Source organism: Protopterus annectens, chromosome 8.part1, assembly GCF_019279795.1.
Source record: "Protopterus annectens isolate FY-2018-M chromosome 8.part1, PAN1.0, whole genome shotgun sequence".
NCBI lineage: Eukaryota > Metazoa > Chordata > Ceratodontiformes > Protopteridae > Protopterus > Protopterus annectens.
The window spans coordinates 94,889,013-94,916,694 of record NC_056742.1 but is presented as its reverse complement, the minus strand read 5'-3'; the positions used below and the strand labels follow the sequence as shown (position 1 = coordinate 94,916,694).

At 41.6% G+C, this 27,682-nt stretch overlaps 1 protein-coding gene across 1 annotated transcript in view; it reads right to left on the bottom strand.

Annotated features, from left to right (window-relative positions):
- Window positions 1–27,682, bottom strand: part of PIEZO1 (piezo type mechanosensitive ion channel component 1) — a 3,550,337-nt gene that overhangs the window by 1,438,062 nt on the left and 2,084,593 nt on the right. The window lies entirely within an intron of this gene.

The window sequence follows — 27,682 nt, the reverse complement described above, 5'->3', positions numbered from 1 at the left end:
TTTGCCTAAGTGTTTATGGGTAATATTTTACTTATTATCTTAAGGGTTTGTACTGATACCTGCACCTGTGTGCTGTCTGCCCCAAAATGTGTGACTGCTCAAATCCAATAACATCATCATGCATTTGTTAACGAGGTAGGCCCAATGGACATACAGTCATTTTTCACTGGCAACCCTGGAGCAATGTCTGGTTAAGAGACTTGCTCAAGGTCACACAGTAGGCAAATGAGTGCGGATGGAACCCAAAACTGATACAGCTGAATATTTCAAAGTTGGCTTATTTTAGGGGTAAACAGCAACGTCTACTCTAGCTTTGTTACATTTCCGAACTGGTAGCATGACACACTAACGTTTAGGACAGAGGATACTGGTGCTGGAAAGTTATCATCTACCCTCCATTTTGAAAACACAGGGCAAGTGTGTTTATGCCAAATAATTCTGACCAAGGTTTAATTAATATTGGTTAATAGTGCACTGGGCCCAGTCTGAGGTTGGTGAAAATGTGGAGAGATAATGGTAATAACTCTGAAATGTAGCTGCACAATGTGAAGCTCCCTTGGTAATGGCAGGATCACAATGCACCCTTAAAGTCAAATGCTCTGGATAAATTAACAGGTATCAGTGGTGGAATTCAAATCCTATACTGTTGGCCCTATTGTACATAAATAATGACAGAAGTGGAATGGCAGTTAAAGCATTCAATTCACATCACACTTTCTGCAGAATGCAACAAGCAATCTACGAGATCCAGTAACTGCACAGTGTCTTTTAAAATAATGGAGAAAACAAAAACAAAATGACTACCTTCCTTAAGAAATCTCTCTCTAATTATGTGCATGTGTGCTAGGTACATCTTGTCCATACAATACTTTTTGGGACTATCCAGCATTCAGCATTTTGTGGCCCCTGAGGCAACTTAACATGCCACAATGTGCAGAATGAAGGCCTCTAAGAAAAATTAGAAATCCTAGATTTGGCTATTTTAAGTCACAGGATACATTGTTCTTCAGTGCAACACTGCCTCACCACTCTTTATAGTTACTAAGGTGCAACATACCTTAACAACTGCCAGCCCAATTTTTATCACTTTTATGATATCCATGACTTAGGCTCTTAAAATAACTCATTCTTTAAAGTTTTAGTGCATGCCCCACCATAAGGCCCTAAACTATCTGCTGTATAGAATACTGTGTTATTACAGTTTGTAACAATACAGTCATTTACAAGAGGTACTGCCCACTTGTATCTTTTTAATGTATGTATGTATGTATGTATGACATTCTTTATCAAAGTTTTTGGCCATGAAACACCTCTGGTGCTGAGCAGACATGTGCAGCCATATCTGGCTTCTAAATAACTGCCCCAGGCATTCTTTTTGTACTGACATTTCACAGCTCGTGACTATCCCTAGCACTTAACATCCCCCTGACAATATCCATACAAGACAGTTTGCTACATATTTAAATATCCTTATCTAAGGGGTGATGTCAAAGTCACACATCATATGAACCCTACAGGGTCAAGAAAGCTTGTTGTACCCTCATCCATGGAAGAACAGGACTGTTTTACATCACACCTTTTTTGCCTGTACTGAAATGGCAAGTCACATTGTAGATAAAACTTGATAAAAAGCGGGGATACTGAGCCACAAAACAGCGACTAAGGCTAAGATGAGGAAAGGAAGTGGCTGTGAGTTGTACTCAGAGTTCAGAAGTGAAAGATTTCTTTGTGATAAAGAGTGACTGGATGGGGAATTTAGATTTATAAGAAGCATCAGTTGTAAGGCTAGTACTGAACATGCTCACATTCATTGTATAGGAAAGTGACATTCTCCAGTGGCTTTAAAACTTCAGCTTGGCCAGCTAAGAACTTGGTTATATTCAACTGGACGTATAAGAGAATTTAAGTACCTTTATCTGCTCTTTTTTTTTAAAAATACAGTATTTAATTTGAGTGTTGAAGGAATTTTTAACTGAAGTTATTCTGCTCTTCAGTAACTTGAACTGAAGCTAGTGTTGGCTGAATTTTGTTATTTGCTAGTAATTACAGGTGTGGGGGTAGCCACATTCTTTGATTTCCTGTCCTTGCATATTTAAACTGGTGCATGTGAAATAATTCCTGCTTTAAAACTTCAGCTTGTCCAGCTAAGAACTTGGTTATATTCAACTGGACGTATAAGAGAATTTAAGTACCTTTATCTGCTCTTTTTTTTAAAAAAAATACAGTATTTAATTTGAGTGTTGAAGGAATTTTTAACTGAAGTTATTCTGCTCTTCAGTAACTTGAACTGAAGCTAGTGTTGGCTGAATTTTGTTATTTGCTAGTAATTACAGGTGTGGGGTAGCCACATTCTTTGATTTCCTGTCCTTGCATATTTAAACTGGTGCATGTGAAATAATTCCTGCTTTAAAACTTCAGCTTGGCCAGCTAAGAACTTGGTTATATTCAACTGGACGTATAAGAGAATTTAAGTACCTTTATCTGCTCTTTTTAAAAAAAATACAGTATTTAATTTGAGTGTTGAAGGAATTTTTAACTGAAGTTATTCTGCTCTTCAGTAACTTGAACTGAAGCTAGTGTTGGCTGAATTTTGTTATTTGCTAGTAATTACAGGTGTGGGGGTAGCCACATTCTTTGATTTCCTGTCCTTGCATATTTAAACTGGTGCATGTGAAATAATTCCTGCTTTAAAACTTCAACTTGGCCAGCTAAGAACTTGGTTATATTCAACTGGACGTATAAGAGAATTTAAGTACCTTTATCTGCTCTTTTTTTTAAAAAAATACAGTATTTAATTTGTGTGTTGAAGGAATTTTTAACTGAAGTTATTCTGCTCTTCAGTAACTTGAATTGAAGCTAGTGTTGGCTGAATTTTGTTATTTGCTAGTAATTACAGGTGTGGGGGTAGCCACATTCTTTGATTTCCTGTCCTTGCATATTTAAACTGGTGCATGTGAAATAATTCCTGCTTTAAAACTTCAGCTTGGCCAGCTAAGAACTTGGTTATATTCAATTGGACGTATAAGAGAATTTAAGTACCTTTATCTGCTCTTTTTTAAAAAAAAATACAGTATTTAATTTGAGTGTTGAAGGAATTTTTAACTGAAGTTATTCTGCTCTTCAGTTTTGGTGTTAATCTTAGTGGCATTGAAACTGCCCGCCCCTCAGCCTGCCTCTGGGCCCATCTCATTTGCTCACTCAACTGAGTGCAGTGAGATCATATTCTGATTTCAGGCACTCCTACTGTGTACAAAGAGAGCATCTGGGAAATAGAAAAAAAAAATTAAGCTTATTTCCTGCCTTTCTTGTTAAGTGGTACAGACTATCTGTAGGCTTCTGAGCCCCCAAGCCCTTTTGTGTTTGAGGGAAGCCTTCTAGCTTGTTTTTTTTTTCCTTATAACTAGCCAGTTTTCTAGTTTCAGCACTCAAATCTGTTTCTTTGATCTCAGCACTTGTTCAGGAAAAAAAAAAAAAAAATTTTTCATCTGCTTTTACTGTACTTGTGTTTTTACCTACTTCTTTTTACTTTTGCATCATCTTAAAATACTCAATTGTATTTATTACTGCTTGGTGTAACTCATTCTAAGCCTTTTGGTTTAAACACTTGGGCTTCGGACCAGTTAGTTGTTTTGCACTGAGAGGGTTTGTGGTCTGCACTGTTGTGGCAGAACAGGTAGCTTACATCCTTCTAGGTTGAGAACTGCTGATTGAGGGCTCAGTGTCTGTTATTCTAAAAGTGTATTAATTCTGGTTTAAGCACTTGGGCTTTCAAGCCAGTTATTTTACATTAAGAGGGTTCGTGGTCTGCACTCTTGTGGGAGGAGAGGCTGGACTCTGCCCTTCTGAGCTGGGAATTTCTGGTTAAAGGCTTATAGTGCATGCATATCTGAACTGTTTCTTACTGAAGTTGGTGCGCCTTGTTTGCTGTGGCATAGACTGGATTCGGGCCTGCTGGATCTAGCTTTGTTTATGTAACTTGAGCACTAATCCAGACATTCTCTAAAGTATTCAATGGTATTTATTACTGCTTGGTTGTAACTTGATTAAAGTGTAGCTATCATTCAAGTCTTTTGGATTAAGCACTTGGGCTTCAGACCAGTTGTTTTACATTAGGAAGGTTTGTGGCAAGCACTGTGGTGGCAGGACAGGTAGCTTTCATCCTTCTAAGTTGGGAACTGCTGATTGAGAGCCCAGTGTCCAAGTGTATTAGTTCTGGTTTAGGCACTTGGGCTTCAGGCCAGTTATTTTACATTAAGAAGGTTCGTGGCCTGCACTCTTGTGGGAGAAGAGGCTGGACTCTGCCCTTCTGAGCTGGGAATTTCTGGTTAAAGGTTTATAGTGCCTGAATATTTGAACTGTATCTTACTGAAATTGGTTCACCTTGTTTGCTCTAGCATAGACTAGATCCAGGCCTGCTGAATCTAGCTTTGTTTATATGCTTGTTGTTTGTTTGCTTGTTATTTCCTGGAAGCTAATTCCACCTAATACGCAACTTCTCAGCTTCTGTGGATCACTAGTGATATCTGCATTGCTTACTGTACTTATTTCCTTGTTTCACTTGAAAGAAAGTTACTGTTTGTCGTTTTGCATTTAGTTACTTGTAACACATTGCACTCAAGTTACCTGGCACTTGCTCACTAAAGCAATTATATAAGTCAGCACTAAAATTAAAAGCACTACACCCTCACTCCCCACTGGCCCTTGTTTTCAATTAAGGAATTCCCAATATTATTCTAGCATGTCCAAAGGTCAGTTGTCAATCTTCTCTCCGGTCCAGCTGGTGAATCTGGGAATCTTGAGGCAATGTTATAACTGCCTCATGTACACAGACAACCCTCTCCTCCTCCCACATAACACAAATACTTGCGAGAGATGCAGCTATTTAGCCAAACTGGAGGCTGAGCTCTCTCAACTCAGGACTGGCAAGACCAGACAGGAGGAGAAGGCAACTACACACACCACAAAACCAGCCTCACATAATGCTACCACTCCACTGAATCGAACACAAACACACAAAGACATACTCGGAGGCTCTGAGTAAAAATTTACCTAAACAGCAGAGGCCTCCAAAGCAGACACCCAAACAACTGCTACCTCAAGACACCCCACAAGCAACACATAAACCACAAAAGCAGTGTGCAAAGCAGTCACAGCCCTTAAGGCCAAATACAACACCAAACATACTTGTCATAGGTGACTCCATAGTCAGACACACTGACGTCCCACTCACCAGGCTGAACAAGGAGAGGGTCACAGTAAGCTGCCTATCGGGCGCTAGAATCCGCCACATAACACAAGCACTTTCGGGTCACTCCACGGCAAGTACAAATATGACACAGTCATTGTCCATGCTGGTGTGAGCGACCTGAGACGATACCTCCCTGGACTACATGAAAAGAGACATAGAGGAGCTCTCTGATTATGTAGCCCAGGCAGGTATGACCCTAACCCTGAGCAGTATCCTTCCTTCACCAAGAATGATGCCACAATATAGAGACAAGATGATCAGCTTTAACAATTGGCTTAATGTCTGGTGTCATTCAAAGGGGATCCAGTGTCTGTCTGCCTGGGATGACATGCTTGACAAGCCACGCTGCTTCATAAGGGACGGCTTGCACCTGTCACCCTGGGATTCCGGATATTGGCTAAGGCTCTTGCCACCCCATAGTGCCTTTTTAGGCAAGGCTCAAATTCTAAACCTACCACCCTAGAAAACAAAAATGGGAAGAAACTGAGGGTAATGCTGCTCAATGCCAGAAGTCTAAATCTCAAAATGCACGCACTCGAGGCCCTTCTCAGTATGGAGAACATCGATGTCTGTGCTGTAACTGAAACCTGGTTCAAGGCTCCTGAGAGCACCCGGCACTATTAGGCTTTACCTCATATCATGCGTTCCGGCCCCAAAACCCGGACCACACCACAAAAGGAGGGGGTGTATCCATATTCAGAAAGGATACCCACACCTCCAGGTTGGTGGCAACGCCTAAGCTCGGAAACCATCCAGGTGCAACTAACCATAGGCAAAACTGCTCTACAAATTGTAGCATGCTACAGGCCACCCTCTCAAACTCAGGAACCCCACACAGCCTTCCTGAAGACACTGGAGGGTATAAATGTATCTCCAAACACCATCATATTGGGTGACTTCAACTACCCGAATATAGACTGGGAACATTACTCAAGCCCTAACTTTCTAGCCCAACGGTTCCTGGAGTTCATAAATTCAAATGCCATGGAACAGCTAGTCACTGTTCCCACGAGAGGAGAAAATATACTAGATCTCATTGTCACAAACATGGGGACAAAATGCTCCACACGGAAGTATATCCCTCATTGGTGAGATCTGATCATAAACTAATCTCACTGGAAATCCACATCCGCCCCACCCCAAACAAAAGACCATAGTGAAGAACTTCTCTAAAGCAAACTTCACACTACTCAAGACTGGTGTGGTATCCTTCAAGGCCCCTGAGCCAGTGGAAACCACAACCCAAGCTGCGGAAGCCCTTACAAATGCCTTCTATGAACACCTCCAGGACTGCATGGATCAGGCAATCCCAAATAAAACCAAGACTCTTTCCACAAAGGGCAAATGTCCAGTCTGGTGGACCCCAGCCATTAACAAACTTTACAATAAGAGGAGAAAGCTATTACATGATAGAACAAAATCCATAAAGGGGCGTCACCCCTGATCATTATTAGTAAAAAATACGAGCACTCATAAAATCAACTAAGGCCAATTTTGAGAGAAAAATTGCCATGGATTCAAAGGACAATCATAAGGCCTTTTTCAGCTATGTTAGGAACCTGGGTGGAAACCCCAGATATGCTCAGAATTAGTCCAAAATGATACAAAAATCACTGAACCCACAGACATTGCCAACATACTGGCAGACAGGTTCAGTGCAAACTTCACCCCTCTCCCCTAAAGGAGAGATAACTATCCCAGCCGAGTGTAGCCTCCCGGACATCTCAAATGCGCAGGTGAAAGCTGCACTCTCTAAAGCTAAAAACACAGCATCAATGGGACGGATGGTGTCCCCGGCTGTGTGCTACACGAGCTAAATGAGGAATTAAACCCGCACATAAGGCAGCTGTTTAATCTCAGCCTTACCACAGGATACGTGCCCAAGGAGTGGCGACGGCAACTGTAGTCCCACTCCACAAAGGCGCCTCTATGGACCCTGGTAATTACCGCCCCATAAGCTTAACAAGTCTAGCCTGCAAAGCTATGGAGAGGATCATAATGGAGCTCATAAACAAAGATATAGGGGACTTGCAGACATTGGACCCGACCCAGTTTGGCTTTGTCAAGGGAAGATCATGCCTTTTGAACTTGGTCGACTTCTTCGAAACAGTCACCAAGGCCATTGATGAGGAAAAGGCAGTCCATACAGCCTACCTTGACCTTGCAAAGGCTTTCGACACAATACCCCACTCGGGTATTGTAGAAGAATTACCAGCTTAAATGTAAACCCATATGTCACAAGATGGGTTGCAAACTGGCTTAAGGACAGAACCCACAGGGTTAGAGTTGCTGGCTGTGTCAGACTCCAAGCCGGTCACAAGTGGTGTCCCACAGGGCTCGGTCCTTGGCCCCCTATTGTTTGGCATCTACTTCTCAGAAGTACAGGCCAACATAGGAGGACTTTGGCTGACAAAGTTTGCAGACGACTGCAAACTGGGCGCCATAGTGGAAAGTGCATCAGACACGGATATCCTTCAGAAGGGACTCACGGAAACAGATTGCTGGTGCCAGAGCCATGGCCTGAAGTTAAACGCCAAAAAATGTATAGTCATACCCTTCGGGAAAAACAAGGTAACCCCAAGCTACCATATAGGTGGCAATCCACTAAGCACAGAACAGGTTATCAGGGACCTGGGGACCCAGGTTGACAGTGGCCTTTCTTTTGACACTCACATTGCTAAAGTGGTTAGAAAGACCTTCTACATTGCCCACCTGATCATGAAGGGATTCACATCCAGATCTAGTGAGGTATTGTTCCCCTGTACTCTTCACTTATCAGACCAATGATCGAGTACAATGCCCCATTCGGGATGTATCTCACCCGACATCTGCAGCAATTGGAGAGACCCCAAAAGTTCCTCACCAAAAGGATAAAGGGACTCCAAAATCTGTCATATGCTGCCAGATTGAAGAAACTCCAGCTCTATTCAGTCGCATACTGTCTGCTCAGAGGTGACATATGCCTGACATACAAGGCCATGTCCAACCCGGAATTAATGGACATGCTCCACCTCAAAAAATCCAAATCCACCAAAACCACTAGAGCAAGCGACTTAAACCTTAGCACGGATATAAATAGGACGTGCTGGAGGGATAGATTTATCACTCAGAGACTCCCTATGCTGTGGAATAAAATCCCGGTCCATGTGAGGCAGAGCACCTCGCTGACTCTGTTCAAGAGAAATCTAGACCTGTGGATGGGAGATCGTAGGTTTACCCCGGGAATCATCTCTGTGTCACTGCTGGACAGAGGCACAACAAACTAATGGGCACAGTATTTTTTCATATAAGGGGTGGCGTAAGCCACAAAAATTTGGGCTAGGCTTATAAATGCCTTAGGGCAGATAGCCTAGTATAAACCTATGAACCTATGAACCTATGATAAGTAAATAAAAAGTCATGTGTGGAAGATGATGTGGAAATCTACTACTCACATGAACAGGATTACGGATCAAGGGAGGGGGATCTCAGAGCGTCTTCCTACTCACTACCCCAATAGGACATAAACAAAATAGTAAAGGTACAGGCCTGCACTGTACATTTTAGTATCCTTCAGAAATCAAACTGTAGTTTAATCTTGTCCCTTCCTCTTTCCATTCCTCTTCATTTTCCATTAATCATATCACACTGACTATAAATGAAGTGACACCAGCATGGGGGAAAAGCAAAAACAAATATCTCAGAAGGCACTATTCCAACTTCAGAAAGGGAGGAGATGTAACACTTCAAATAGCTGTTCGTGTCTGTAGAACAGAGGGGGGGGAAAGGATATCTTAAGGGAAGGGAAGACATAATGCCCTAAGGCATGCTGGTTAGGGCTTGTTGCAGTGTGCCCATGGACTGAGAGGAAGATGAAACTTAAGCACCAAGGCCCTCTTCTGCTGGCCAGTATCACACTGTCTATACAGATACACACTGAAACTGCCAGAAAAAGACATGCTATTTAAAAACTACCTCATGGGAAACTGTCAATAGTTAAACAGCATGCAGACAGGATGAGGTGGGAATCAGTGCATTCCCAAGAAGAGCTCCTAGAGACAGTTTTTAAGCCCTTGATTTACTCGCCTACATTTTTCATTTGCAGTCCCAGATTATGTTTCTGGTGTCTTACTGCCACATTGACTTACTTCTGACACGTATCTTAAACTTTCAATCAACCTTGTCTTCCACTAAAAAACAAAACATCCTTTCAGAAAGTAAAACGGACCTGCATTGAGACATCATTACCACTACATATTTATTTATGCTTAGATAACTGGGATAGATGACTGCACACGACTCCAGTTTCAAGTGAGACCTGACAAGTAATATATTAAAGGTGAATACTTGTACTGCAAAGGAAACAGTTGAAAATCAAAACATCACACCAAAATGCGCAGCCAAACATTTACAATGCAACAATATCCAGTCAAAAATTTTATACAACAAAGCAAAGCAAATCTGTCTATGAAAATAAAAAATAAATAAATAAAATAAAAGCGGAACAGAATAAACCAAATTAAATACTGAGTAAGCAATTACAGAAGTGTGTACGACTAACAGTAAGTAGTGAAAACGGGTTCCTATTAGACGAGCGAATGCTCTTCTCTCAAACTGTAAAGTTCGAAAGCTGAGAATGTCAAAGTCACAGAACAGCGATTTTTTTCCCAGGGAAAAAAAAATCACTGGGCTGTTCTCTGGACTTTGCTGATTTCTACAATGTGGTGTGATCTCGGAGTTGGTTTATTTAAGTTGGGGGTGTTTGGGGGACACAGCCCCCACTTTATTTTGTTTGTGTGTATATATATATATATATATATATATATATATATGTATATATATATATATATATATATATATATATATATATAATTTGGGATCAACAAATTTCTTCCCTGGGAAAAATTGCTGATCTGTGATTTCAACATTTTTGGGTTTCAAATTTTACAGTTCGACAGAAGAGCGTTCGCTATTTTAAGTGCTCGTTATTCTGATAGAGACGCTTACAAATGTGAGCAGAAAAGCAATATAGACAGAGGAAAAAGTTAAATAAGCTAAGAAATCATTTTAAAGGTGGTAAACGAAACAGCAAAAACTAGAGGCAAACATACAGGGGCAAAGTTAGAAAGGAAAACAGGGAAGCTTGGGCAAGGGATAACCAAATTAGAAGACAGTAATGAAGGGGATAAAAGGAAGAGCATAACCTTGGAGGCCATGTCTCACATAATGCAATCTGTCATAGCTGAAAAAAGAAAACTAATGATTAAAACTGCATATAACAAATTAAATAAGATAAGCAAAGATCCAGCCAAAGTAAAACCAAGGTAGCAAAAGCATAGCCAATTCTCAGAATACCAGAACAGGCCGCTACCAAAGCATACAAGAATAGTGATGAAATATTTGTTTGCCAGCCTCCATTTTTTTCTCTCTATGTATGTATGTGTGTACATATATATATATATATATATATATATATATATATAAAATTTACACACACACACACACACACACACTTGATCCTCTGCGTTAAACTACTGGGTGATCTGTTATACCTATAAGATCAAAACTGGTCACCATCAACATGTACGAATAATCATTGATTAAAAATGACTGAATTGAAAAGCCAACTCAGGGACCATGGTTCCAGATTCATACCTCTCAACCTCTTAGAACAAGAAATCTGGACAAAGCCATAAATAAAGGGGGGGGGGAGACAAAGGCCCCAAAATAGGGAAAATTTTTAAATACTGCTCTTACAAACTTAGAAAGTAGAAAGAATAACATGTTTTGCATTACCATAACTTTTCTGTAGGGTATGAAGTCTGAAACTCAAATGTCTGTCATTATTTTCTGACTTAATCTTCACTGATTTACCAAAAATTTGCTGGAAACCCACAATTTTATGAAAAATGGACCAAAATATGAGACAAAAATCTAGACATTTTGTAAAAATCTTTACAGTTGGGAGGTAGAGTTTCAGTTGTCACTACTACTGTCTAGCCAATAGTGTCATTTACTTGTCTAGAAACAAACTATTTACAGAAATTCAATTACTGTTAACATTGCAAACTCACTGCAATAAAAATTAAAACAAAACAAAACAAAAAGGTGTTTACATACCACCACAGTGGTGTAGCTTGGGGGGGGGGGGTATGTGGCGAGAGGGGCAGTCTGCCCCGGGTGGTACCTTTTAATAAATGAGAAGTTGGTGCCCCAGTTGCAGATTGCGGGGCTTTTTTTGGCCTGAAATTGCTGCAAACTGTTGGTGTTTATTTGTCTGGATTCTCTGGAACTTTCTGGAGACAGAGCTGGGTGCGGAAAGGTGAAAGTCAGGTGCTGCCATGGCGGCTTTCCGTTTGGCTGAGTTTTTTCGTGACACGAAAGCCTACGGGTGCAGCACACCATGACACATGCACACAGCAGCAACAAGCCAGCAGGCAGCCCTTTGATGGTCAAGCCAAAGCTTTTGAGCGGGCCCAGTCGCACACCTTAGTTTGTAGATGTGGAACAGTTTGAGAAAATAGCAAAAAGGAGAATATACAAAAAGTTACTTTGTCAAGTGATTTATTTTAATAAGCAATATCTTCATCTAGTGTAAGTTAATGTGTCATATCTAAGATATCTTTATATACTATGTATTCTGGGTGTTTTCATGTGAATTTAGCTTATACAATGAATTCACATTTTCCTATTCAAAGTCTCAAGTTACAGTACTACAAACATTTTAAGTGTGTGACTGCCCCTGATTATTTTAGATTAGTTTAGTCCCACTCCCTGATTCTTTTGAGGTGTCTTCTTTTACTGGTTGAGAGCTATGCTTCAGGTGGAAAGATTCCATGGTACTTATGTGGCAATATTTGTACAGTACAGTGCTGTGACTGTGTGGTTTATGCAAGAGTGACAGTACTTTGCTTAGAGGATCCTATGAATGTCCCTCTCAGCACAGGTTTCTGTTTCATTCATTGTACATGTATGTATATTAAAGCATTTGTAGTTATCTGGCTACAGATACTATTAAAACAGCTTGTATTGATTTTCTGTAGTTTTGAACAGATTGTTATCTGCAATAATAGGTAAGCCGTTGACAGCGGTATCCCAGAGCAACTGGGGAAAAATGGATCGATATGGGCATGTGATGCCTTAAAGAGCTTGTTTTTATTTATGTACAGAAACTTGGAATGCCTTGCATACTGATAGGTTCATAGGTAGGTAACTAGGCTATCTGCCCAAGGGCATTTATAAGCCTAACTTGATTGTCGGCTTTCACCGCCCCATTGATTAATTAACTGAGCCTCTGTCAAGTAGAGTCAATGAAGTGATCCCAGGGGTGTATTTTCTGTTACCCATCCACTCATCAAGGCTTCTCTTGAAGAGTGTTAGTGAGGGGCTCTGCCTAATGTAGTTAGGAATTTGGTTCCAAAGCATGGGGGAGTCTCTGACAGGAATCTATCCCTCCAGCATGTCTTACTTATTGTTGTGGTGTCACTAGAGCATGTGGCTCGCAGTGACTTGCATTTCTTTAGGTGGAGCATGTCCATCTATTCTGAGTTGGATATGGCTTTATAAGTCAGGCAGAGATCACCTCTGAGTAAGAGATATGCCACTGAGTACAGCCGGAGTTTTTTCAGTCGGGCTGCATAGGACATATGTTTGAGGCCAGTAAACCTGGGTGAGGTGCTTTTGTGGTCTTTCCAGCTGTTGGAAGTGTCTTGTGAGGTACACCCCAAATGGGGCATTGTACTATATGATGGGTCTGATGAGTGACGAGTACTGATACTGTATGGGTTGTCCCTATTTTAACGTCTCCAAATGTTTTGGGTTTCTAATACTGTTTTCGTTAACTGGGTAGTATGTAGCATATGAAAGCCATTTAAACAGCAGTTAGTACAATATATGTAACATTTTTTATTATTTCACTAAAAAAATTTAACTGTATTGTGAAATAATTGTGTTAAGTTGTTAAAAGATCTGGACTTGTTGCATTCCTGAAAATATGTATGGTACATGATGAAGCATGTAAAAGATCTATTCTGCTAGTACTTTTTCCTTACTGTTACTATTAATATTTTACATACTTCTTAAGTTGGTCTGACAGCAGATTGTACTACATGGTGCAAGTGCCTCTTTCCTCAGAGAAGCGAAGATGGAGAGCAACATGTTTGTCATGATTGTACATGGTGTATTTATTTCTCCACAAACTAACAATTTAGTTTTCTTTGTGTGAGGATCATTTATTCTTCCCTGCTGTTATTCTTCATGGACGTCATTACTATTTAGTATTATGTACTATTAATATTTTTTTCCCTCAAGTGTTAATCTAATCCCATTCCCAGTATGAAGGGAAGAAAAGAGACTGGGGTGCTGCTTTTAGAAAAAAGAGAAAGGCGAGGGAAAAAGTATTAAAAAAAGAATGAAGGTGCACTACTGAAATACCTCAGTCATGAAGAAACTATTACTGTTGCACCTGAAGCAGTTTCTGAATTAAAACCAACTTTTAATTTCAAGTAGTTCATCGACTTCAAGAGATGAAGTGTGTGACGAACAAAAAATTTGTCCATTAAAAGATGTTGGTCTTTGGCCAAGCAAAATAAATGATGAGACACAGATCTTACTGGTACATCAAGATGCGCCTGTGGTTCAACACCTAGATTCTCAATTCAGTGAAATGATTCTTCAAGGTTTATCAATCAAAGGACGAAACAGAAAACTTATACGCAACTGTTTTTTTTAACCCTACCAAATGGTCAAAAAATGGAGATTGTGGTTGATTTACTTTCCTTCCAAGGAAGCTCTACTGTTTTTGCTGCAGACTATTTTCAGACAGAAGTTATTTAGATTTTGAGTCTGTGGATGGATTCAATTTGTGGTGGAAACTGAATCCTAAAATATTTGAATATGAATCCAGTCTGGCCCACGTTCCGAAATTCACACAGGAGTTGAAAATTAGGATTAATTGTGGAGAAACTTTTGATAACAAAAAAAAAAAAAAATCAGGAAGTTATTGAAAATGAAGTGAAGAAGTGGAGGCAAACCCTTTCAAGACTGTTGGATATAATTAGATTCCTAGGGAAACAGAATCTGGAGTTATGGGGTCACCAAGAAGGAATTAAGGAAGAAACTATCATTGATTCTGAATTGACGGGAAATAGAGGAAATTTTTTATAATTAGTACATTTGCTGGCAAAATATGACCCGGTGTTTTGAGAGCATATTCTCAGAATCAAGCTGGGAAATACATTTGCTAAATCTTATATGTCACCTACGATCCAAAACAAATTTATAGAAATTTTGGAAAATAAAATAAGAAGCAAAATCATAAAACAAGTTAAGCAAGTCAAGTACTATTCTATAATATTCAACAGCACTCCTGACATTTCTCATAAGGATGAGACAAGCCAATTTTTGTGCTACATTATGATTGATGGAGACAAAATAAAGGTAGCGGAATCATTTGTTGATTTTATTGAAACAAAAGGTCAAAAAAACAAGAATATTTCAAGTATGATTTTGGAAAAACTAGAACATGACAGAATTGATATCCAAAATTGTACAGGACAAGCTTATGACAATGTTTGCTGGATAAAATACTGGTGTTCAGAGATGTATAAAAGAAGTTAATAGAAAATCAGAGTTTGTTGCATGTACTAATCATGTGCTAAATTTGGCTGGTCTACCTGCAGCTTCTGTTGCTACAAATTCTGTCACCTTTTTTGGAACGTTGGAGCAATTGTTCATGTTTTTTTTGTCCTCAGCTCATTGTTGGGATATTCTGACTTCTCACATGTCAAAGCCTCAAGTGTGTAATGGAAACATAGTGGAGTGCAAGGGGAGAAGCTGTAAGTATCATGAAAAAAATTCTCAGGCATTTAGAAGCTTTAGAAGATTTAACTAGTGAAGAAGAAAACACAGTTACCAGGTCAAATGCTGGCATACTACTTGCTGCGTTGCAATAGTTTTCCTTTCTGTGCTTCCTTGGCCTGTGGGAATCCGATACAGCATCATGATATAAAACTTGAAGCTTTAAAAGCATTTTTAATTGAAAATAAGGATGAGTTGGTGATCAGTGCAATAACAAAAGCAAATACACCAAAAAGGCTTAGGCATAGTAAAAGTAAGTAGAGGTATAGTAAGTGAAAAACGGGGCTGGTGGGAGGGTAAAGTACAGTTTTGTACCTACCATATATGTAGATGTTCGAGTGCTAATACAGCTGTAGTCATAACAGATGTGTTTTCCTGCCGTCAGGCGAGTCCTCAGTCGGCCGAATTCCAAAGTCTAGGTCCTGCGTCGGTTGTCATCGCTTCCTCCCTGACGTCAGTGTGACAGGGGTATAAAAGATCCAGCCAACGCCATTTTCTTCAGTTTTTCTTGCCCCAGATGTCAGGTGCCCCCAGAAGGAAGGCAATACATAAAATTATGAAATAATGCCATGCAATATAATCAGAAAACAGTAGTTGCAAGCAAATACACCATAAAAGAATACCCCTAGAGGGGAAGGAGGGAGGGAAACCTGGACTGCAGCTGTATTAGCACTCAAACATCTACATTTATGGTAGGTACAAAACTGTACTATGTTCATCGTGCATACAGCTGCAGTCATAACAGATGGGTAGAATCCCAAAGCTAAAATAGGGGTGGTAGGCACTAGGTGGAACTAGAAGGAGCCAGGATGCCCTGCAAGACTGCAGTGACAAAGCCTGCTCTAGATTTGGAGTATAATGGTAGGTGATAGTGCTTGGAGAAGGTATGTACGGAACTCCAAGTGGCTGCTTCCAAAATATCTTTGGTAGGAACCCCCCTGAGGAAAGCTGCAGAGGTAGCTGTGGCCCTTGTGGAGTGAGATCTGATGCCTGCAGGTACAGATTTACCATGAAAAGAGTAACAAAAGCGTATGCAGTGGGCTATCCACTTTGAGATTGTCTGTTTGGAAATAGGCTTCCCTTGAGCTCCTGCAGCATAGGACACAAAGAGTTGCTCTGATTTTCTGAAAGGCTTTGTTCTGTCCAAATAATAACGCAGCTGAATGTCCAAGGAATGTAGTAGGCTTTCCCCTTTGTTTTGAGGATTAGGGTAGAAGGTAGGTAAGTGGATAGCCTGATTCAAGGCTACCCTGGATACTACCTTTGGCATAAAGGACGGATTGGTTCGTAAGGTAACTCTGTCCTGATGGAAAATGATGAAAGGCTGCACAGCCATGAGGGCTTGTAGTTCCGAAACCCTGCGAGCTGAAGTGATTGCCAGGAGGAAGGCTGTTTTCCAAGACAAGTATTGCAGTTCTGTTGAAGCAGCTGGCTCAAAAGGCGGCAAGGTCAGTTTTTCTAGTATGAAATTGAGGTCCCAAGCAGGTACTGGTTGTTTCCTTGGGGGTTTTATATTCTTAGCCCCTCTGAGGAACTGTCTTAAGAGGGGGTGAGAGAATAAAGGAGGATCAGTGTTGTATTCTGCAGAAATGGCTGAGGCATGGATTTTGATGGAGGAGAATAAAAGTCCATTGCTTAGCATCTCAGCTAGGTACTGTAATATTTGGGGTAAATTCAGTATTCCAGGATTCTGACCCTTTTTCTCATTCCAGGCACAAAACCGTTTCCATTTTGCAGAGTAGGCTTTTCTTGTAGAAGGTCTTCTGGCCTCCAAAATGACATCCTGCACCTCCTTGGAGAGTAGGGCCTGTTGTGAATTTAAGGAATCTTCCATGCAGCTAGATTGAGTGTTTTCAGCTGACTGTGTAGAGTTTTGAAGTTGTGCTGAGTCAGTAGAAGTGGCATTAGAGGCAGGATCCATGGTGGGGAATGCGTCAGGCTTTTCAGAAGTGGGTACCAGTGTTGTCTTGGCCAGTCTGGAGCAATGAGAATCATCTTTGGTCTGTCTGCTCTGGTTTTTAATAGAACTTTGGGCAGCAGAGGGAGAGGTGGAAAGGCATAAACTGTCATTGTTGCCCAATTGAAGGAGAGTGCGTCCAACTTCCAGGCCTGTGGATGAAAGGTCCTTGAGCAGAATTTTGCCAATTGGTGATTTCTGTGGGAGGCAAAGAGATCTACATCTGGCCTTCCCCATGCTTGAGTTATCTTTGTGAAAACTTGAAGATGCAACTTCCATTTGTGTGGATTTGTCATATTTCTGCTTAGGTTGTCTGCCAGTGTGTTTTCCTTGCCTGGCAGGTACTGTGCTTGAAGCTCAATTTGTAATTCTAGAGCTATGTTCCAAAGAGACATGGCTTGCCTGCATAGGGGGTATGAATGGGTACCTCCCTGTTTGTTTATGTACCACATTACTGTGGTGTTGTCCGTCCTTATCAATAGCTGGCCTGGATGCAGTAGGTCTTTGAAAGCTATAATAGCATTTATTACTGCTAGCATTTCCTTCTGATTGATGTGTAGGTGCTTTTCTTTTTGGGACCATTTGCCCTGAATGCACCGATCTGTCATGTGCGCCCCCCCAGGCGTAGTCCGAGGCATCTGTTGTGATGATTTGATTTGCTTGAGGCTTGCAGAATGGTAGACCTGTGTTTCTTTGGCATGCTTGAGCCCACCACAGAAATTCCTTTTGAAGACATGGAATTAGTGGTATTATTGTTTCCAATCTGTGGCTGTGTTGAGACCATAGGTTTTTTAGGTACCATTGACGTTTCCTCATATGCAGCTTTGCACATGGGATTAGTAGGATGCAAGATGCCATGAATCCCAGAACCTGCAGGATTTTCCTTGCAGTCAGCCTGGTGAAAGCTGCCAGTTTTCTGAAGTATTGAGTTAGATGCCCCTGTTTCTCTGGCGTGAGGTAGGCCATCTGGGTGTTTGTATCCAATCTGGCACCCAGGAAAATTATTGTTTGAGAGGGTATTAGCCTTGATTTCTTTTTGTTGACTGTGTATCCCAGAGAATTCAACAACATTATTACAAACGCCAGATGTTTCATAAGTATGTGCTTGCTGTCTGCTTGGATCAGGCAGTTGTCCAGATATGGATATATTTGTATCCCTTGAAGTCTGCAGTAGGCGATTACTGATGCCAGGCATTTCATGAACACTCTGGGCGCAGTAGATAAGCCAAAGGGCAATGCAGAGAATTGATAATGGGTTGAACCTGCAAGAAATCTGAGGTATCTTCTGCAATCTTGTCTGATTGGGACATGCAGGTATGCCTCCTTGAGGTCCAATGTTACCAGCCAAGACTCCTTGCAAAGCATGGGAAGAAGCTGCTGTAATGTGAGCATCTTGAATTTTGGCACGGGTAAAAAAGTGTTTAGGATGGATAGGTCCAAAATAGGTCTCCAATCTTTTCCCTTCCTTGGTACCAGGAATAGTCTGGAATAAAAACCTTGACCCTGTTCTTGTACAGGTACCTCTTGAGTAGCTTTCATGTCCATGAGATCTGAAATTTGTTTCTGTGCCTCTGCCCTTTGATTGTGTGGCAGGTTTGTCATGCCTCTCATTTTTGGAAGGGTGTGAAAGTGAAATCTGTAGCCTCTGTCTATAATGTCCAGGATCCATTTGTCTTTTGTGACAATATGCCAATTTATCGAAAATAATGCCAGTTTTCCACCTAAAGGTGCTGCCATTTGAGCCTTGCTTGGCATGCAAAGGGGAAAGTCATTGGTTCTGCTTTCTGAATGGCTGTGAACTATCCTCACCACCTCTTTGTGTGGGTGCTTGCCATTGTCTGCCTCTAAATGATCCTTGAGATTGCCCTCTGCCCCTCGGGCGCCTGTATCTACCTCTTTGGGGTCTGTCCGTGGCTGGAAAGGACCAATTTTTGGAAGGCCAATTTCTACCGAAACGTGGAGGTTGTACCTGTAGGAAATCTTTTACTGTTTGCATTGATTTTGCCTTCTCCTCCATTTTCTTTAATACCTCCTCAGCTTTAACACCAAACAATACATCTTTTTGCAGAGGGGCATCTAGTAATTTAGCTTTGACATGATCTGGTAAGGTTTGCTCTTTGAGCCAGGCATGTCTACGTATGACTGATCCTGTAACAGCAGCTCTACATGAGGCCTCTAAAGCATCAAAACCACATTGCAGGGTATGTTTACCCACTTGTTCTGCACTATGCATCAAATCCTGCAACTCCAAGTCTGGTTGTTCAGGTTGTGACATTTTGCTTCTCAACTGTGATAACAGAAATTGTTGGTACTTTAACATATGGAACTGACAGTTTAATGCCCGCATGGTTAAGGTGGCCAAGATGTAAACCTTTTTCCCCCACCTCTCTAAAGCTCTGGAATCTCTCTCTGAAGGTAATGGATTTTTAGCAGTGGAGGCCTCAATTCTCTTGGGACCCTGTGATATAGTTTCTGGGTCAGCCGCATGGCTTTTGTATAGGAATTGGTGTGAGTCAGAAACCCGGTAATACCTGTCAGGCTTGACTGGAGCTGGAGGTAAAGAATCTGGGTTAAGGCAGGCCTCCGAGTACACGTCATCTAGAATGTCTAAGACAGGAGGTATAGCCAGAGGCCTGTGCTGAGGGAGCAAGAGGAAATCCCTAAGCCTTTTCTTGGAGTCTGAGTACTCTTGGCCTTCCCAGTGGAAGTGTTCCCTCAAGGTATGTAAGGTTTCCCCAAAAGAGTAATCCTCAGGGGGGGAGACAGAGGGAATGGACTCCTCTGCATCAGAATCTTCAAAAGCGGAGTAAGAATGTTCCTGGTCTTCAGAATGTTCTGAAATAATGGAGGCCTGGTCCGAGGAGGGGGATTCTTCCTCCACTCTGGGTCTTTTGTCCGGGGGGGGGGGGTTGAGAACCCCTAATAAGAGTAATTAAATCCTCAGCCATTTTGAGCATGTGCTTTTTAGGCATGGGGCCTTGAGAAGGGCCCTGTGGAGCTTGTTTTTTAGTATGCATGGCTGATTTCGACTTAGTGAAAGCCTTGATGGAAAAAGAAGAGGAAGGCCTGTAGACACCTTGAGAGGTGGCAGGTCTAGCTAAACTCTGAGTTTCACCGCCAATAGTGGCTTCGGTATCTGTAGTCGGGGTGTGGGCCGAAGAGCCTGCGACCTCGGGTACAGAAGACACCGCCAATGAAGTGTCGTCGGTAGTCAGGGGCTGCGTAGGTGCCTCACTGAGAACCGGACCACCTGTAGTCGGCTTCGGTGTGGTGTCGGTAGAAGTTGCGGACCTCGTATGTCGGTCCTTATCTTTGCATCTTTTACTTAAAACTGGAGTCGGAGTATCTGATGACATAATGTAATTAATTTTTTTGCCAAAATAGTGTTGGGCGAACTCCACCCGACGCTTAATAGTGCGTCTGTTGAATGTAGCACAAAAATGACAGGCTGAGATGTCGTGGTCTGGGCCTAGGCAAGGAATGCAAAGGGAATGAAAATCCTTATGCGGTATTTGCTTCCCACAAGAAATGCAATTACTAACTTTGTCTGACATCGGTCTGAGGCAAAAAAAGTTTCCCCAACGGGGTACTTAGCTTTCAAGAAGACTTCGGTAGAAAAATATTCATAATCTCAGGAGCTGGCCGACCGGCACTTGCGAACTGCTTCTGCTTCGGGCACCACGCGGCAAGAAAGACTGAAGAAAATGGTGTCGGCTGGATCTTTTATACCCCTGTCGCACTGACGTCAGGGAGGAAGTGACGACAACCGACGCCGGATCTAGACTTTGGAATTCGGCCGACCGAGGACCCACCTGACGGCAGGAAAACCCATCTGTTATGACTGCAGCTGTATGCACGATGAACATCCAGGACTGCAACAGTGAATACAAGCGAACATCTACATTTATTGTAAGTGTACACAACTGTACTATGTTCTTCGTGTTTCACTGTTGCAGTCATTACATTTGGGTAGATTCCCAAAGCTATGGTTGGGAGGATGGATTTATACAGCATTAGGACCAGCTATAAGGCCCTGCAAAACAGCAGTGGCAAAGCCAGCTCTGGATTTAGAGAAAATTGGTAAGTGATAATGCTTGGTGGAAGTATGAACTGAACTCCAGGTAGCAGCTTCTACAATATACCTGGTAGGAACACCTCTGAGAAAGTAGATACAACAGCCCTTGTGGAATGAGATCTGATCCTCTGGGGGATAGGTTTTCCACGGTGCTTATAACAGAAATGAATACAATGGCTTATCCATTTAGAAATGGTTTGCTTTGAAATCGCCTTCCCCTCTGCCCCTGCAGCAAATGCTACCAGCGGTTGTTCAGATTTTCTTCGAGATTTAGTCCTGTCCAAGTAGAATCTAAGTTACCTTTGTACATCCAATGAATGCAGAATCAGCTCCCCCTTGTTCTGTGTATTGGGAAAGAAAGTTGATAAATGAATTGACTGATTAAGAGCCACACTGGATACCACTTTGGGCATGAATGATGGATTGGTCCTGAGTGACACCCTGTCCGCATTAAAGATGATGAAAGGCTCCACTGCCATAAGGGCCTGTAATTCAGATATCTTTCTAGCTGAAGTGATTGCTAAAAGGAAAGCTGTTTTCAGGAAGAAGGGCCAGCACCTGACTCAGGACCCAAGACTTTGTTAATCAGGCTAACTGCGGGCAACCTGCCAGCAGATTACCCAAATGTAATGACTGCAAAAGTGAAACACGAAGAACATCAAATGTTTGGTGAAGGATCAAGAGATGATGCTGAATTACCATATGAAACTGAATTCCAAAAGGAAATGTTTTCTTCACTGGATAGAGTGATTCAAGAAATAACTAAGATTTCAACAGCTTCACATTCTTGCTGAGAAATATGCATTCCTTACTCCAATGAATGTTTTGAATGATGACTACGAGTGTCAAGTACATCATTATCACAGTGACATTGATAAGGAAAAGTTCCTCAGAGAGAAAAAGACTTCAAAGTTTCATTGCTGTTGCTGCTAAGCAAGACGAAACAGAGATGTAGAGGGAAGGCGCCCTTGAACTTTTACAGTTTATTCCAAAATACAATCTTGCGAACTCAGTTCCAAATATTTAATATTGCTGCGTATTTTCCTCAAAATTCCTGTTAGTGTTGCTAGCTGTGAGAGAAGGTTCTCTAAACTAAAACTGCTTAATTACTCAAGATCTACTATGAGCAGCTTGCATTTAAGGAACACTGCCACACTTTCTATAGAACACCAACTGACAGACGAAATAGACTTTGATAATGTCATTGACGATTCTTCTAACAGAAAAGCAAGAAAATAGCGTGTAGATTATTTAATTAATAATTATTTAAAAGTAAAGTTAAACAAGGCATTCTTATTTGTTTTTCTAGAAATTTTCACTTTCTGTATGACTATGACATGTATTATGTTTTACTTTGTGAGAGGGATGGGTGGCACAAACTCACTATGCCACTGTAACACCATAAGCATTAATTCATACATGGGCAGAGTATTGTGCATGCACAGATTCTGCTTTTTGAAACAAATGCTCATGTTGGCACTTTAAGAGTATGTACATGTTATTTATTTGTGAGAAGGTTGCCAACTCATGGAGGCAAGACTTGTAATTAGGCTATTTTCAACTTTTTCACTCCTGAAACTTTTTGCCTTATTATTGTGGACTGTGAAACAACTTTCTCTATACACTGGGAAATTCCTGTTAGTTTGTTTTTTCAATATCAGTATTGAAAGAAAACTTAAATCTAGTTTGCTGGCTTATTTGAATATGTATAGTTTTTCTAATTATAAATTCATAACTATATGCCATTTTCAGTCAGGGATTAGTTTCTATGCAAAAGCTCCCTAATAAATAGGAGTTGTTCTTCTTCTTTCGGCTTTTCCCAGTTAGGGATCGCCACAGTGGAACTTCGGTCAGCTAATGATTGGCAGTAGATTTTTACGGTGCCGAGGTGCCAGCTCGACACCCAACCTTCAACGAAGGCACTGCCATTCATGCATGAAATGGGAGTATTAAGGATTATTGTTTTTGTATGCTGGCTCACTTATGTTTATGATTTTATACTTCACATTGCAGACTGACTCTTGGCCCCTTTCAAGCTCTTGGACAAAGGGCTCAGGCTCCTTCTATGCCCATAATTCCCTCCTGCCCTTACAATATCTCAGATCAAGTTTGACCACCTATACCTAAGATTACCATACGTCCGGGTTTTCCCGGTCATGTCCTCTTTTCTGGGCTCCTGTCCGGGCAGTTTTTGAAAATTCTGAGATCTGTCCAGGTTTTAAAACCCAGACAAATCGCAGAATTTTCAAAAAGCAGACATCCCTATTTCGGAGTTTTTTTCTCCGCTTTTTTTTTTTTTTTGATTGGCTCATATACCGGTATACGAGCCAATCAAAAAATGGAGCTCTGTTCAATGCGGAACTTCATGATGTTCCGCACTGAACAGAAGAGGGTCCGTTGTGCACGTTTTTGATTGGCTAGTATACCGGTATATGAGCCATTCAAAAAGCGGAGCTCTGTTCAATGCGGAACAGCTTGATGTTCCGCATTGAACAGAAGAGGGTCCGCTGTGCGTGTTTTTGATTGGCTTGTTTACTGGCATACGGGCCAATCAGAAACCCCCAAACATGGACCTTTTTTTTTTGCTCTTTAACTAAGAGTAGAAAGAGGATGAAAAAATATGTGCTGCTACCAGCACATATTATTTCGTCCTCTTAGGGTGAAGAGCAAAAGTAAAGACCTTTTTTTTTTGCTCTTCAACCTAAGAGGACAAAATAATATGTGCTGGTAGCAGCACATTTTTTTCATCCTCTTTTACATACAAAGAATTATGGTAACCCTAACCTATACCTACTACTACAACCTAATAAGCATACACACATAAAAATTTAGGATAACATATCCAATGAGAGAAGGGATGAGGAGTTAGCTTTATGCTGAATACATGACAAAGCCTTGGTCACGCCCATTTGGTCAACTGAGGCCTGCTATATGACACTTTAGATAAGGAGAACAGAAGGAGGGAAAACTGAGTTCGACAGAAGATTACAACACAGATTCAGTGTTATGGGAAGTACACAACTCTCATATATGATGTTGTCTTTTTCCATCTGACTCAACAGATGGGGTTGATTCTCCAGCTACTAACAACCCAGGGTGGGCTCATGGAAAGATATTCCAAAGAATGCTGGAGCCAAAGGATGCATGGGATCTAGACTGCATGCCCAGCTTATAATGAGACACAAAGGTGTGAACAGTAAAGCACATATCTCATCTATCAACACACAACAAGCAGTGGAGGCTGCCACTGCGATGCTTGAATGAGTCTTAAGTTTGTGTGGTAACACCAATCCCACTTCTTTATGAACAAAAGTAACACAATCAGAGAGCCACCTAGATAAAGTAACTTGAGAAATGTCTGGGTCTAATATGGTCTTTGAAAAGGAAAGAAAAAAATGTCTATTTTTCTAATGTCTTTGGTATGATGCAGGTAAAACCTCAGCTGACTCTGAACATCCATCAAATGTATATTGCCCTCTGTTAGAGAAATGTGGAAAGAAAATCAGTAGGTTAATTGTCAGGTTATGGTTTGCTTCCAAGGTCACTAGGAAGAAAGTGTGGATTGGTCCAAAGTGATAACCTATCCTTATGAAAAATCAAGTAGGGAGGTTTGCAAGATAAGGTTTGTAAATTCAAAGATTCTCCTAGCTAAAATGACAGCGACTAGGAAAATCATTTTCCATGTCAGAAATTTCAGTTCTGCCAAAGTTGCTGGTTCAAAGGGAGGTCTGGTTAGGGCCTGAAGCATCATATTAATATTCCAAGGAAGAACCGAGTCTCTGATAGGGGGGGGTCTCAGAAAGTACAGTTATGTGCATTTACCATAAATGTAGATGTTCGAGTGCATTCACTGTTGCAGTTCTGAGGTGTGGGATTTCCAGCCATGGAAGCCCTTGGCCGGCCCAACTACCAGAGAATATTTTTCTCTCTTCCTGAAGCCAGCGGACACCCTATCTGACATCCCTGTGTTTGGATATAAAGGGAGATGGCCAGCATCATGACCTCAGTACTTTCTTGCCCTCAACAAGTAGGAGCTCCCTAGTATGTTCTTCAGGTCAGGAGTCTGAGACCCTGGATTCCAGAATAATTGTGAGGGAGGAATAAGACCACCCTGACTGAGAAGGTGAATGTCCCAGCCTATCCCATAGGCCAGAGGGGAAGGAGGCAGGGATAGAATACTGCAACAGTAGATATACTTGAGCATCCTCATTTATGGTTAGTGTACACAACTGTACTATGTTCTTCAGGTTTCAATGGTGTAGTTCTGACTTGTGGGATGATTCCCAAAGCTGAAAGGAGGGTAGATGGAAGGACTAAGGAGAGGCAAGGATGTCTTGCAAAATGGCAGTGGCAAACACTGCTCTGGACATGGAATAGGTTGGATGATGGTAATGTTTGGTGAAGGTATGCACAGAGAACCAATTAGCTGCTTCCAAAATGTCCTTAGTGGCAACTCCTTTAAGAAAGGCAGTAGAGGTAGCAGTAGCCCCGGTGGAATGTGTCCTCACAGCATCAGTAGGCTTCTTACCATTATGTCTCTAGCAAAAGAAGACAAGTGGGAGATCCATTTGGAAATGGTTTGTTTAGAAACTGGTCTCCTCTCAAAGCTGCTAGCAAAGGCCACAAAAAGTTGGTCTGACGTCCTAACTTTCTTGGCTCTGTCCAAGTAGTAAGCAGTTGCCTATGCACATCCAAAGAATAAATTATCCATTCTCCCTCATTTTGAGGCTTAGGAAAGAATGTAGGTAAGTGTATACCCTGGTTTAAAGAAATCTCTGTCACCACCTTGGGCATAAAGTAATGGTTGGTCCTGAGAGATACTCTGGGTGGAAAATGATGAAAGGTTCCACATACATAAGGGCCTGAATTTCCGACACGCTTCTGGCTGAGGTAATGGCTAGTAAGAAGGCTGTCTTCCAGGTATGGAATTTTACATCACAGGAAGCTGCTGGTTTGAAGGGTGAGCTTTTCCAGAATGAAACTGAGGTCCTGGGGGGGAAATAGGAGGTTCCCTGGGAGGCCTAATGTGGACAACCTCTCTCAGGAACTCTTTCATGAGGGGATGTGAAAAGACAGGAGGATGAGAAGGCAAACAGACAAACAACTTAAGCATGGATTTTTACAGAGTAGAGTAGGGGAAAGACCTTTTTCAAACAGGCTAGATAAGTATAACAGGATCAAAGGGATTTGAGCCTGATGAGGATTTTGACCCTTTTGTTTACTCTAAAGAATGAATCTTTTACATTTGGCAGAGTAAGACTTCCTAGTGCTATGTCTCCTTGTTTGTTTTAGAATGTCCAGGACCTGCTTGTCGATGAATGACCTCTTCCATGGATCAGGATAGCATCCAAGCTGTTGATTTGAGTGTGTGTAGATTAGGATGTATTATTGTGTCCCTGTTCTGTATTTGCAAGTCCACCTTTTATGGTGGCCAACATGGCTCCCTGCTGGTTAGGCTGAGCAATAGAGGGTATCATTGCTGCCTCGTTCAATCTGGGGCTATCAGAATTACCCTTGGTCTTCTTTCCTTATTTTCAGCAATAACCCAGGTAGCAGTGGTATTGAGGTTAAGGCATACAGGAAAAGGCCTGTCCAAGGAAAGGAAAACGCATATATCTTCCAGACTGATTCCATTTTGTTCATGGAGCAAAACTTTTCTAAGTGAGAATTTTCTTTGGTGGTAAAAAGGTCCATCTGTGGCACACCCCATTTTTTGGCTATACTGAGAAATACTTCCCAGTGCAGTTGCCACTCATGGGGGTCTGACAGGCTTCTGCTGAGGTCATCAGAATGTTGACTGGTTTCTCCTGATAGGTACTGTGCCATGAGGTGCAGCCCTAAGGAGTTTTCTGTTTCTCAAAAGTCCATGGCTAAGCGGCAAAGGGGCTATGTGTGGGTCCCCCACCCCTGCTTGTTTATGTACCACATAACTGTAGTATTGTCTGTATTCACCAGGAGGACTCGGGGGGGGGGGGTTCTATTTCTATCTGAAGGCAATCAGGCCTTTTTGGACTGCTGTTAATTCTTTTAGATTGATGTGTTTGTTATTGAATTTGGAGTCCCATCTGCCTCGAGTTTGGAAGTTGTTGTAATGGGCTCCCCAGGCAATTTCTGAGGCATCTGTTGCCAGAGTTTAGTCCTGATTGTTGAACCTAAGGGGAAGCCCAGACTGAGGAAGCATGCCTGTACCCACCAAGCAAACTCTTTCCTAAGGCACGGAAACAGTTTTAACATGAAGGTGACAGGCTGTGAATGTTGGCACCATACATTTCTGAGATACCTCTGCAGTTTTCTCATTTGTAGTCTGGCCAGGGGTACCATGAGGATGGAATAGGCCATGCATCCAAGGGCCCTGATATACTCTCTGGCGTTGAAGTATTTCCTGACCAAGAACTTTTTGAAATACAAAGTTAGGACGGTAACCTTATCTGAAAGGAAGAAAGCCTTCTGATGAGCTGAATCCAGCAAAGCTCCCAGAAACACAATCCTGTTTGTCTGGTTTCTTTGAGATTTTTGGGTACTGATTGTGAACCCCACTGAGGTTAGTAAGTTTTGTGTATACAAC